Genomic DNA, 14,561 nt, shown 5'->3' with positions numbered 1-14,561 from the left:
AGGAATCGAACCCGCTACCCTTTGGTACTCTACTGATGCTCATATGCATTTACCTTTTGATCCAGCAATACAATTCTAAGAATCTATCTCAAACATATTGGCAAAAACATGAAATGGCATATGCCCAAAGCTATTCTTTTTAACACTTATAACAGTAAAGTAATGGAAACAACAGAAATGCCTATCCATAGGGAAATGGTACAGCTTCACCATTTTAATAACTGTTTATTAGAAACGGTACAATTTTAACGAGGAAGAATTTTGCATATAGCTATGAGTGACCTCCAGAACATACTGTCAAGTGAAAAAAAAGCAAGGTGTAAAATAGTATGTACAGTAGGCCCTGTTTTTTTTTTTAAGGGAGGGAGGATATAAATGAATATACATATAACTTTTTCTGTATATAAAAGTAACAACTGAAAGATAAACCAAAAACTAATAAAAATGGTTACCTAGACCTGGATGGTGTTGTTCAATGATTAGAGTGTCAGCCTGTACATCAAAGGGTTGCTGGTTTGATTCCAGGTCAAGGGCAAGTACCTGGGTTGCAGGTTCAATCCCTGGCTACCGTCGGGGAGGCAACCAATCAATGTGTCTGTCCTCTCTCTCTCTCTCTCTCTCTCTCTCTCTCTCTCTCTCTCCCTCTTTCCCTCCCTCCTTTTTTCCCTCCCTCACTTCCACTCTCTCTCTAAAACACAATGGAAAAAATATCCTCAGGTGAGGATTAACAACAATAACAAGAATGGTTGCCTAGGTTACTTATAGAGAATAAGAGAACAGACTGAGGAAAGGGTAGTAGATAGACTTCTCTTCATGTATTTTATTTTATTAGTTTTGATTACAGATTCATGTGAAAGTTTTACATACTTTGAAAATTAGATTAAAAGAACAATATCTCTAAAGATAAAAACAAACTGAAACAAGTGAATCTATCTATATAAGTAGTTGGTAGAAAACCACAAGGAGAGAAATTATTTCAGGAGACTTGAATATATGGCATTTTGACTGTACATCCTAAAGACAAAACACCTACATCAAGCATAGTTAATGATGAGAAACTAGAAGCTTTCCTGCTAACATCACGAATAAGGCAAAGGTGTCCTCTCTCACTACTCTTTTTCAACATTATGCTGAAAGTCCTAGCTAATTGCTATAGACTGAATGTTTGTTTTCTTCCAAATTCATATGCTGAAACCTAACCACCAAGGTGACAGTATTTGGGAGGCAATTAGGTCCTGAGGGTAAAGCCCTCATAAATGCAATTAGTGCCCTTATAAGAGACCCCAAGGTGCTCCCTCACCCCCTTCCTCCATGTGAGGACACAGAGAAGACAGCCATCTATGAACCAGGGAGTGAGCCTCACCAAATACTAAATCTGCTGGAACCTTGATCTTAGATTCCCCAGCCTCTAGAACAGTGGTTCTCAACCTTCCTAATGCCGCAACTCTTTAATACAGTTCATCATGTTGTGGTGACCCCCAATTTCATTGTTACAAATTGAACATAATTAAAGCAGAGTGATTAATCACAAAATAATATGTAATTATATATGTGTTTTCTGATGGTCTTAGGCAACCCCCAAAGGGGTCGCGACCCACAGGTTGAGAACCACTGCTCTAGAACTGTGAGAAAAAAATTTCTGTTGTTTGCCCTAGCTGGTTTGGCTCAGTGGATAGAGCATTGGCCTGTGAACTGAAAGGTCCCAGGTTCAATTCTGGTCAAGGGCACATGCCCAGGTTGTAGGCTAGATCCCCAGTGAGGGGCGTGCAGGAGCAGCCGATCAATGATTCTCTGTCATCATTAATGTTTCTTTCTCTCTCTCTCTCTCCCTTCCTCTCTGAAATCAATAAAAATATATTTTTAAAAAGAAATATGTGTCAAAAAAAAGAAGTATATGTCTATCATTTAAAAACATTTTTTCTGTTGTGTATAAGCCACCCAGTCCATGGTAATTTGTTATTGCAGCCCAAAGGGACTAAGACACTAATACAATACGACAAGAAGAGGAAAGAACAAGTATATTGGTTATGAATAAAACTGCCTTTGTTTATAGATGACATGATTGTCTACGTAGAAAATCCTGGAACTAATAAGCAATTATAACAAGGTTGCAGTATACAAGAATAATATACAAAAGTCAATTGCTTTCCTGTATACAGCAATGAACAAATGGATTTGACATTAACAACACAATACCATTTACATTACAACTCCCCAAATGAAATAGGTAGGCATAAATCTTACAAACTATGGACAGGATCTGTATGAGAAAAACTACAAAAACTGATTAACAAGTCCAGGAAGTACTAAGTAAATGGAGAATTATTCCATGTTCATGGACAGGAATACTCAATAGTACCAAGATGTTCCACTTTGATATTTGGATTTAATGCAATCCCAATCAAAATCCCAGCAAGTTCTTTTTTGGAGGTTGACAAAATAGTACTAAAGTTTATGTGGAGAAGCAAAAGACTCAAAATAACCAACAACAATATTAGAGAAAAAGAACAAAGCCAGACAACTGACACTACTCAACTTTAAGACTTACTCTAAAGCTACAGTAATCCAGGCATTGTGGTATTGGTGAAAGGCTAGCCAAATAGATCAATGGAACAAAATAGACAACCCAGATATTAGTCCCACACAATTTTAGTCAACTGATCCTTGGCAAAAGAACAAATGCAATACAATGGAACAAAGTCAGTGTTTTCAACAAGTGATACTGGGAAAATTGGAATACATATGGAAAAAAGTAAAAAAGAATCTAGAAATAGACTGTACTCTTCACACACAAAAAAAATAACTGAAATGGATCAGAAACCTAAATGTAAAAAAAAAAATTATAAAACTCCTAGAAGATAACATGAAAACCTAGATGATCTTGGTTATGGTGATGACTGTGTTTGTTTTGTTTTGTTTTGTTTTGTTTTGTGGTTAATCCTCACCCAAGGATATTTTTCCATTGATTTTTACAGAGAGTGGAAAGGAAGGGGAGAGACAGAGAGGGAGAAAGATCTATGTGAGACACATTGATAAGTTGCCCCTCGCACACACCCCAACCGGGGCTGGGGATCAAGCCTGCAACCGGGGTACATGTGCCCAACTGGAATCGAACCTGGGGCCCTTCAGTCCTCAGGGTTTGTATACCATCACCCAAGACAAACTGGCCAGGGCGGTGATGACTTTTTATTTTTTAATTAATTTTTTTTCAGTGGTGACTTTTTAGATGAAACAGGATTCATGAATGAAATAATTGATAAACCAGACTTCATTAGAATTAAAAACATCTATGTGAATAACACTGTCAAGAAAATGAGAAAACAAGCCACAGACTTGGGAAAAAATATGTGCAAATGATCCAAACGTGTTAAAGAACAATAAGAAAGCAACTTGATTAAAAAACAAATAAAAGAGCTCCACAAACACTTCACCAAGGGTGATAAACAGATGGCAAAGCAGCACATGAAAAGCTGTTCCTCATCATGTGTCATCAAGAAAATGCAGCCCTAGCCCTAGCCAGTTTGGCTCAGTGGATAGAGCGTCAGCCTGCGGACTGAAGGGTCCTGGTTTGATTCTGGTCAAGGACAGGTACCTTGGTTGCAGGCTTGATCCCCGGCCCTGGTCAGGGCACATGCAGGAGGCACCCAATCGATGTGTCTCTCTCACATCAGTGTTTCTCTCTGTGTGTCTCTCCCCTTTCCTTCCACTCTCTCTAAAATCTACTGGTGGGGGGAAGAGAGGGAGAGTGCAAATTTAAACAATACGAAACCACTACACACCTATTAGAATGTTCAAATCTAGACACCGACCACACCAAATGTTGGTGAGGATGTGCAGTGACAGGGATTCTTCACACACTGCCAGCAGGGACGCAAAAGGGTATAGTCTCTTTGACAGTTTGGTGACTGCTTACAAAACAATACATACTTTTACCATATGATCTGGCAATCACTCTCCTTGGTATTGCCCCAAAAGGAGCTGAAAAGCTTCTGCGCACACGAAAACCTGCATTATGATGTTTATAGCAGCTTTAACTATAACTGCCAAAACTTGGAGGCAAGGTGAATGAATACTGTGGTACATACAGACAATGGAATATTATTTGGCGCTAAAATGAAATGAGTTTTCAAGCCATGAAAGAACATGGAGGAACCATAAATGCATATTACTAAGTGAAAAAAGTCATTCTACATCTGTATGATTTCAACAATATGATATTCTGGAACAGGCAAAGTGATGGAAACAACAAAATGATCCATGGTTGTGGAATGAGAGAGATGAATAGGCAGAGCACAGAGCAGTTTTCAGACAATGAAAATGCTCTATATCAGCAGTTCTCAACCTGTGGGTCGCGACTCCTTTGGGGGTCGAACGACCCTTTCACAGGGGTCGCCTAAGACCATCGGAAAACACATATATAATTACATATTGTTTTTGTGATTAATCACTATGCTTTATTTTTTTAAAAAATATATTTTATTGATTTTTTACAGAGAGGAGAGGGATAGAGAGTTAGAAACATCAATCAGCTGCCTCCTGCACACTCCCCACTGGTTATGTGCCCGCTACCAAGGTACGTGCCCTTGACCGGAATTGAACCTGGGACCCTTGAGTCTGAAGGCCAACACTCTATTCACTGAGCCAAACCGGTTATGGCGACTATGCTTTAATTATGTTCAATTTATAACAATAAAATCGGGAGTCACCACAACATGAGGAACTGTATTAAAGGGTCACGGCATTAGGAAAGTTGAGAACCACTGCTCTATATGATATTATAATGATAGCCTAATATCACCACACCTTTATCTAAACCCATAAAATGCACAACACCAAGTAAACCCTATGGCAAACTATGGACTTTGAGTGATTATGATGTGTCAATATTGGTCCATCCTTGGTAAAAAATGTACCATCCTGGTGAGTGATGTTGATAATAGGAGAAGCAGGGGCAGGAGGTATATGGGAAATCTCTGTACCTCCCTCTTAACTCTATTGTAAACCTAAAACTGCTTTCAAAAAAATAAAGTCTTTTATAAAAAAAAATCTACTTCAGCCCGGTTGGTGTGACTCAGTGGTTTGAGCGTCAATATATGAACCAGGAGGTCACAGTTCAATTCCCAGCCAGGGCATATGCCTGGGTTGTGGGCTCGATTGCTGGTGAGGGGCATGCAGGAGGCAGCCAATCTATATTCTCTCTCATTATTGATGTTTCTTTCTCTTTCTCACTCTCCCTTCCTCTCTGAAATCAATAATAAAAATATATTTAAAAACAAAAAAAAAAACCAGCTCTTCATTGCTTTAAAAAAATTTTTTCCATTTAAAACTCCACTCTCGCCGAAACCGGTTTGGCTCAGTGGATAGAGCGTTGGCCTGCGGACTGAAAGGTCCCAGGTTCGATTCCGGTCAAGGGCATGTACCTGGGTTGCGGGCACATCCCCAGTAGGAGATGTGCAGGAGGCAGCTGATCTATGTTTCTAACTCTCTATCTCTCTCCCTTCCTCTCTCTAAAAAATCAATAAAATATGTTAAAAAAAAACAAAAAAAAACTCCACTCTCATAAAGGATGTAAGGTCCTTCCTCCTCCCCATTTTGCGGGCAAACCCAAAGTGGAGGGGGTGGGACATCATCTCTTTCTTCATTCCCTCTCCTTCCCTTTCCTAAGCCAGTGGTCTTCATGGAGAGGTGCATCAACCACAGGGAGTAAAAAATATCCATTGGGGTGTGCGAGAAAAGATGAAAACTTCTACTTAGATTTATTTTTATTTAAAAAGGAAAAATAGCCCTAACTAGTTTGGCTCAGTGGATAGAGCATCGGCCTGTAGACTGAAAGGTCCCAGGTTCGATTCCGGTCAAGGGCATGTACCTTGGTTGCGCGCACATCCCCATTGGGGGGTGTGCAGGAGGTGGCTGATCCATGTTTCTCTCTCATTGATGTTTCTGACTCTATCTCTCTCCCTTCCTCTCTGTAAAAAAATCAATAAAACATTTTAAAAAAATAAAAAAAATAAAAAGGAAAAATAAATAAAGCTTCCTGATAATGTAATGTAGACTGATGAGTGATGTCATGCACACATGTTCTATGAGTCAGGTCATCATGGAAATATATTAACAGAAGAGTGGAAGTAGCACAACACAAAGGGGTTAAGAATGGCCTCCTCTCATATTTTTTCATTTAGTATTTTCTGTGTATTCCAATATCCAGTTATTGGATTTACAAAACATATTATAGTTCTAAATAAACTAACCTTCAGAAAATGGTGAGAAACCAGAAAAAAAGCAGGGCAGATGCTTCTTTCATTCTCACAAAGAGTTTTTCTCCAGCTACATTTGAGGTAAAAATAACAATTATATCTGAAAAAAATAGATCAAGAAAATGAAAAATTATCAATAAGGTTTCTTGAGTTAAGCATTTGTATCCACTACTGTTAACAAATGAATCTTATCCTAAGTAGGCATTAAGTCTTGAGGTTTTAATGATAGTATAAAGCCATGTGGTTGGCAAGATTTTTAAAAATATTATTTACTTCAACTTTATCTCAATCTTTCAAAATTTATACTTTTGTAATTTCTTTTTTTTAATATATTTTATTAATTTTTACAGAGAGGAAGGGAGAGGGATAGAGAGTTAGAAATATCGATAAGAGAGAAACATTAATCAGCTGCCTCCTGCACACCCCCTACTGGGGATGTGCCCACAACCAAGGTACATGCCCCCGACTGGAATCGAACCTGGGACCCTTGAGTCCACAGGCTGACGCTCTATCCACTGAACCAAACCGGTTAGGGCTATACTTTTGTAATTTCTATTGCAAACCTACTACCTCCCCAGTGTTCTTCTGAGCAGGGAAGACTCCCACATCTTTGCTACGCCAGATAGTGGAGATACGGGCTGCTCCAGCATCAGCATTCTCTCTTGCCTTCTCATCAGTCCTTCTCTCTCTGCCTTAGCACACATCCATCCACCCAGTCTCTCCTTTTTACAGCCCCCTCCTCTGAGTCTTTCTATAAGAAGTTGCTTGGGCCTTACTTTATGGCACTGCCCACAAAGCTCCCACACCTGATATCTCTCCTTTACAGGTCATTTTATACAGACTGGGGAAGGGAATGATGGTCAGGGTAGTGGCTGAGTGTTCCATGACCTGAGAAGGACTCTGGCCCTAGCTAGCAGAACCTTAGTCACCAATGCCGGGGCATCAAGGCAAGTGCTGCTTAACATCCTGTTAAACTAGTGGGGCTGCATTTAAGGGGAATGCCCTTTGAAAGAACAATGTCTCTTCAAAAAACTAGGAATTTGCATTAGGGAAATAATTGGATATATACAATAAGACTTACATCCAACAATGTTCTGCAACCACAATTGGGAAAAACTAGGAGAACGAAATATTTAACAACAGGGGATTAAATTATTATATGACCATCCCTATAACTAACTAATAAGGCATCATTCACAATAGCCAAGACATGGAAATAACCTAAATGTCCTTCAACCAATGATTGGATAAAAAGATGTGGCATGCCCTGGCCAGTGTTGCTCAGTGGTTAGAGTTTTGGCTCCAATATCGAAGGGTCAAGGGTTTGAGCCCTTGTCAAGGGTTTAAGCCCCCCGGTCAAGGGCACATACTTTAGTTGCAGGTTTGATCCCCAGTCTCAGTTGGGGCACATGTGGGAGGCAACCAATAGATGTGTCACTCTCACATCAGTGTTTCTGTCTCTCTCTCTCCCTCCCCCTCTGAACCTCTCTTCCACTCTTTCAAAAAAGCAATGGAAAAATACCCTTGGGTGAGGATTCACACACACACACACACACACACACACACACACCCCACGTGTGGTACACATATATAATAGAATACTACTCAGCCATAAAAAATGATGAAATAATGCCGTTTTCGACAACATGGATATATCTTGAGAGTACCATGCTAAGAGAAATAAGTCAGACAGAAAAGGACAAGAACCATATGATTAATATCCTATAAAATAGAAAGTAACAAACAAACTAAACAAACTCATAGACACAGACAACAGTATGGTGATTAACAGAGGGGAAGGGAGGTAGGAGGGAAGATGGAGAGAGTAAAGGGGGTGAAATATATGGTGACCAAAGGAGACTAGACTTTGGGTGGTGAGCACACAATGTAATATACAGATGAAGTATTATAAAATTTTACACCCGAAACATATAATGTTATTAACCAATGTTACCTAGTAAATTTAATTTTAAATATTATGTGGAAAAAATTTTAATGATCTGAGAAATGAGTCAAATATATTCTTGGGGCAAAAAAACTGGGTTTTAAAACACCAAATACAGCCCTAGCTGGTTTGGCTTTGTGGATAGAGTGTTGGCCTGTGGACTGAAGTGTCCTGGGTTCAATTCTGACAAGGGCATATGCCTGGGTTGTGGGCTCGATCACCAATAGGGGGCATGCAGGAGGCAGCCAATCAATGATTCTTTCTCATCATTGATGTTTCTATCTTTCTCTCCCTCTCCCTTCCTCTCTGAAAGTTACAAAAATATATTTTTTAGAAAAACTTTTAAAAATTAAAAAAAAACACCAAGTACAGTAATATACCACACATTTGTTACATGTATATGTAGTATTGAAGAAAGCCACAGAGGCTATTCACAAATTGTAAATTTTCTCCATTGATTGTTGTTCTTTGTATTTTTCTATAATTTTTCTACAAAGAATAAGTATTAATTTTTTAATCAGAAAAATGTTTTAAGAAAGAAGATTGTTCTTTTAAAAAAAATCATTACCTGGACAATTCTTGGCATAAAGGTTACATAAGTCTTTTAAAATATGTTTTTTAGCCCTAACTGGTTTGGCTCAGCGGATAGAGCATCGGCTTGCGGACTCAAGGGTCCCAGGTTCGATTCCGGTCAAGGGCATGTACCTTGGTTGCGGGCACATCCCCAGTGGGGAGTGTGCAGGAGGCAGCTGATCGATGTTTCTCTCTCATCGATGTTTCTGACTCTCTATCCCTCTCCCTTCCTCTCTGTAAAAATCAATAAAATATATTTTTAAAAAATATGTTTTTTAAATGTCAAGAGACAGGCACCTCTCTGTCACCTCCAAACTCAACTCTTAGCTTCCCTCCCTCACCTATCAGCTCCTTTCCCCACAGAAGTTCTTCAGTGAGTGGTGGAAATTAATAAAAATAAAGACATCAGGCATGTACTATCCCCCTATGTCTCCACAAAATTTTCAAATAGGAAATACCTTGATTTTCTTTTTCTTTTCTTTTTTTTAAAATCAGCTGCAAACTTCATTTTTGCATTTGGTTTTGCCACCACCGAAATGGGAATACTTCCTCGAAACTCAAACTGTTCTGAATTATTCAGAATTCAAATCTACAAGTAAATAATGTTACTCTTGATACCAATCTGACAAGCCTCAACAGTGTGTATATTTAGAGTATTTTTTCACACTGCATTTTCAGTGAATGGAATGTTTTCTCTTTTTTCCCTTTCAATTTAGTCATCTTTTTTCAAAATTTCTTTATGAAATTATTTCATAAAGAAAAAAGGCCCTACTAAGTAGCTCAGTTGGTTAGAGCATCGTCCCCATATATCAAGGTTGTGGGTTCGATCCCTAGTCAGGGCACATACAAGAATCAACCAATGAATGAATAAATAAGTGGAACAACAAATCAATGTGTGTGTCTCTCTCTCCCCTTTCCTCTCTCTAAAAATCAATAAATAAAATAATTCTTTTAAAAAAAGCATTTATTGGAAAAAGGAGACATTCATCTTCTTACAGGTCTAAAATGAAAAGTTATGTCGGAGAGGGGTGCGGGGGTGGGCTAGTGGGAAAAAAGGGACATATGTAATACTTTCAACAATAAAGATTTTTAAATAAATAAATATTTTTTAAAAGCTATGTGGGAGAGATTGTCTAACAAGTTAAGAAATAAAAATACAGTATGCCCAGTTAAATATGAATTTCAGCTAAACAATGAATTTTTTTTTTAATGTAAGCATGTCTTAGGCAATACTTGGAACAAAATCATACTAAAAGTTATTCAGTGTTTATCTGAAATTCATATTTTATTAGGTACCCCTATCTATGTACCTGGCAGCCATAGATTTAAAGTAATACAATAGCTCAGTAGTTTCCAAACTTCAGGTGGCATTAGAGTACTTATTAAAACACTGATGGTGCCTTAGCCAGTTTGGCTCAGTGGATAGAGCGTCAGCCTGGGGATGAAGGGTCCCTGGTTTGATTCTGGTCAAGGGCACATGCCTGGGTGTGGGCTCGATCCCCAGTAGCAGGAGGCAACCAGTTAATGATTGGTCATTGATGTTTCTATCTCTCTCTCCCTCTCCCTTTCTTTCTGAAATCAATAAAAAATATATTAAAAAAACAAACAAACAAAACACTGATGGTTAGGCCTATCTCCCAGTTCAATAGGCCTAGGTAGGGCTTGATCATTACATTTCTAACAAGTTGCCAAGTGCTGCTGCTGCTGCTACTGGTTGAGGACTACACTTGGGGAACCAATGCAATAGCGTAGAAGTAACCTTCATTTAGAAGTCACACTTGCATCAAATTAGCATCATGTGAAAACAAATGAGGATGCAATTATAATTTCTAATTGAAGCAAAGGGTAGAATAAAATCATGTATTATTTTCTAATTTTTAAAAAAAATATATTTTATTGATTTTTTACAGAGAGGAAGGGAGAGGGACAGAGAGTCAGAAACATCGATGAGAGAGAAGCATCGATCAGCTGCCTCCTGCACACCCCCTACGGGGGATGTGCCTGCAATCAAGGTACCGACGCTCTAACCAGTGAGCCAAACCTGCTAGGGCTATTTTCTAATTTTATACATATTATTTGCCTTCAAATTACTTAGTTGACAACAGTAGTTGTTGACTCTGGGTGAGCTTTAGAATAACCTGGGAGCTTTTCATTTCTCCTGATATCCGGTCCTCAGCCCAAGAGATCCTTATGCAGGTGGTTTGGAGCCAGGCAGAGGCATCTGTGTTTTTTCTAATTTAAAAATATTTATTAATTCATTGAAAAATAGCCACAATAAACTTGTTACATATGAACATGAATGACATATTTTTATGAAAAATACATATATTTTCCAGAACAACAAAAAAAAGATGTAATGAAAAGGTAGCATTGTTTTACATTTTTACAAATCTCTATAAGAGGCATCTGTGTTTCAAAAGCTCTTCCGGTGGTTGATTCTATGGACAGTTGGGAACCACAGCCTTATAGTAACAAGTATTGCTTGCAGACCCCATTAACGAGATCCGTCACCACTTAAAGAAATCACAGGCTTAATTGTGTGTGTGTGGGGGGGAATAATCTGAGTTGTAAACATGAATCCCTCTAAAAATCCCTGTTATTGTAATCAGTGATAGTTGATTCCAAATGTTTAAAAAGGTGAGGGGTGAAGAAAAGGTGGGTGTTTCATTTCTTCTCTGAAGAAATAGGTTAGAGGATATCTGTCTCTGAAGGTTAGAGGATATCTGTTTCCTGAAATGTGTTCTAATTTGTTGCCTAAGAGCCACTTTTCATAATAGCTAAATAAAACAGAAGTTTCATATAAAATGCTTCAGAAGTGTTTTTACTTTTCTCTTGGAGTTAAAGTCTCCTTCATGTGGACTTAAAATCCCTCCTGCTTATCAAGCATTGTAATGACTGTTAGTCCTCAAGATATTCTCCAAATGTATTCGAGAAATACAGTATTGTAACTGGTCAGAGAGCTTTTTAGAAATTTTTGAAATGATGTTTAAATTTAGCTTCTATAACTATTCTTTATTTTAATTCTTTATTGTTGAAAGTATTAATATGTCTCCTTCTCCCCCACCCCCTGCCCCCAATGACCTATCACTATTGTTATGAGTCAGAAGAAAGGTACAGAGATTTTAAAAATATGTATGTTCTGAATTTATCAAAAAGGAAAGATATCCCAATTGCTCTATTCCTGGCCCTCCTGGTATAAGGAGGTTGTGTGGGAGGAACCTTTCCTCTGCCTTATAGCACTTTTCAGTGGCCTAATAATTAAATCTGTAAGAGAAAGATGAACAAGAGAAAAGCAAATTTCATTACATACATACATATGGACACACATGAGTCAGGGACCCCTCATACATGAGAGGTTCAGAGACAAAAAAGGAAAATGAGGTATATAAGACCATCTCAGCTAAGGCTGAGGTAAGGTGACTCGGGACTTCAGAGGGGAGGAAGGTTCATTGTAGGACAATAAGAACAGATATTCACTCAGTAATTACTTTGCCCTGCCCTGTTGTTGGGTCATAAATTTTTTTTTTTTCTGGTGATAACTTTAATGGGAAAGGCCCCTAATTTAAATTCTCCTAGGTAGTTAAGGGGGGTGGAGTTTCTCTTGAACGACCAGGGTCTTGGTTGTTTTTAGCTCAAAATAATCTGCATACCACAGAGGGACATCTTGGAATGACATTAGGGCACATGCCTGGGTTGTGGGCTCGATCCTCATCACTGATGTTTCTATCTCTCTCTCCCTCTTCCTTCCTCTCTGAAATCAATTTTAAAAAATTTTTTTAAAGATAAAGAGAGTCCTGGTCAAATATTTTCATTTAAAACGGATTGGGAAATTAGCAAACATTATTGAGAATAGCAGGCATTACTCTACAGATTAAGCTGAGAAAGGGATAATAATGAAGCTGCATTTTCAAGAATTCTGGTCAGGGCACATACTTGGGTTGCAGGTTCTATCACCCAATCACACATGTGAAGGGGAACTGGTTGATGTTCTCTCTCACATGGGTGTATCTCTCTCTCTCTCTCTCTCTCTTTTTCCCTCCCTCTCTCCCTCCCGGCCCCCCACTTCCTCTCTCTCTCTCAAATCAATAAGCATATCCCTGAGTGAAGAGAAATAAAATAAAATGAATTTGTTGGAATTCTGTAACAATTTAATAAATATAAAATTCAAAGTAACTTAAGAGAAATAGTTGTTGAGCACTTGTGATGTGCTGGGTAATTATAACCCTCATGAGGTAAACACTATTGTTGTCATCCCCCTCTACAGAGTGAGAGATGTGAACTGTATCATTAAGCAATTTGACTAAGCAACTTGCCCAAAATAATGTGGTTAGAAAGTGGCAGAGGCAAGACCTGAACCCAGTGCAGCTAGTGCAGCCCCAGTGCCCATGCTCTTTGTCGCTGTCCTCGAGCACAGATCTGTCCAATTACAAAGTTCTTCCACTACACATTCAGTTTTACAGTGTGAATTATAGAATCTTCTATATTTTCCTTAATTTATGCCAGAGAAAATTATTGGTTCACCAGATAGGAAAGCTTGCTCTGCTTTCTATTAAAATGTTTGGTGTCAAAGAATGATCTTACAATGAAGTGCCCACCCTGTGGAAACCATTAGGAGTATTCAAACTTGGTATTTGGAAGATGTGTTCTCAAGGGCATGAGTTCTGCAGAACTTTAAGAGGTCTTTGGTGGAAAGTGGTTCAATAATCAGATGATTTTAGGGGAGCAGTGAGTTTAACATGTAAAAATCTTCATTCAAAATTTCCCAGAGCCTGCAGAGAATTGATTATGTAGCATTTCCCAAACGTTCTATTTGTGAAGCAGCTCTCTGGGAATGAGTGTTATGTGGAAGACCCCTGAGGAAATACCTGAAATGCCGGCAATAGTTAAATTAGAAGTAACTGAGAGCTTCCTCATCGATTATGAAAAATTTACCAGTTCTAAAAGGTTGTATGGCCCTAACCGGTTTGGCTCAGTGGATAGAGCATCGGCCTGCGGACTGAAGGGTCCCAGTTTCGATTCCGCTCAGGGGCATGTGCCTTGATTGCAGGCACATCCCCAGTGAGAGAGCTGATCGACATTTCTCTCTCATCGATGTTTCTGACTCTCTGTCCCTCTCCCTTCCTCTCTGTAAAAAATCAATAAAATCTATTAAAAAAAAAAAAAAAAAAAAAAAAGGTTGTATGATCTTCCCTGGCCAGGTAGCTCAGTTGGTTAGAATGTTGTCTTGATGCACCAAGGTTCGATTCCCGATCAGGGCGCCTACAAGAATCAAACAATGCTCTGGCCGGGTAGTTGAGTTAGCTAGTGTTGTCCTGATACACCAAAGTTGCCGGTTTGATCTCCAGGCAGGGCACATATAAGAAGCATTGCCATTACCCAATGAATGCATAAATAAGTGGAACAACAAATTGATATTACTCTCTCAAATTAATAAATTGTAAAAATTTAAAAACACTGAACCAATGAATGCATAAATAAGTGGAACAACAAATCTCTCTCTTTTTTTTTATTAAAATGGAGCCAGACTCTTATTACAGATGGTGAACTCTCATTTAAGGGTCTCCATTTCCTTCTTTTTTACTTTTTTTTTTTTTTTTAAAGATTTCAGAGCGGAAGGGAGAGGGAGAGAGATAGAAACATCAATGATGAGAGAGAATCATTGACCAGCTGCCTCCTACACGCCCCCTACTGGGGATCAAGTCCTAACCAGGGCATGTTCTCCGACCAGGAATTGAATCATGATTTCCTGTTTCAGAGGTTGACACTCATATCCATCATTCTCGACTAAA

Source organism: Myotis yumanensis, unplaced genomic scaffold (assembly GCF_028538775.1).
Source record: "Myotis yumanensis isolate MYYU_CA2020_CCGP unplaced genomic scaffold, mMyoYum1.0.hap1 SCAF_4, whole genome shotgun sequence".
In the NCBI taxonomy this organism is placed as follows: Eukaryota; Metazoa; Chordata; class Mammalia; order Chiroptera; family Vespertilionidae; genus Myotis; species Myotis yumanensis.
The sequence above is the reverse complement of the archived record's forward strand: the minus strand, read 5'-3'. Positions refer to the sequence as shown.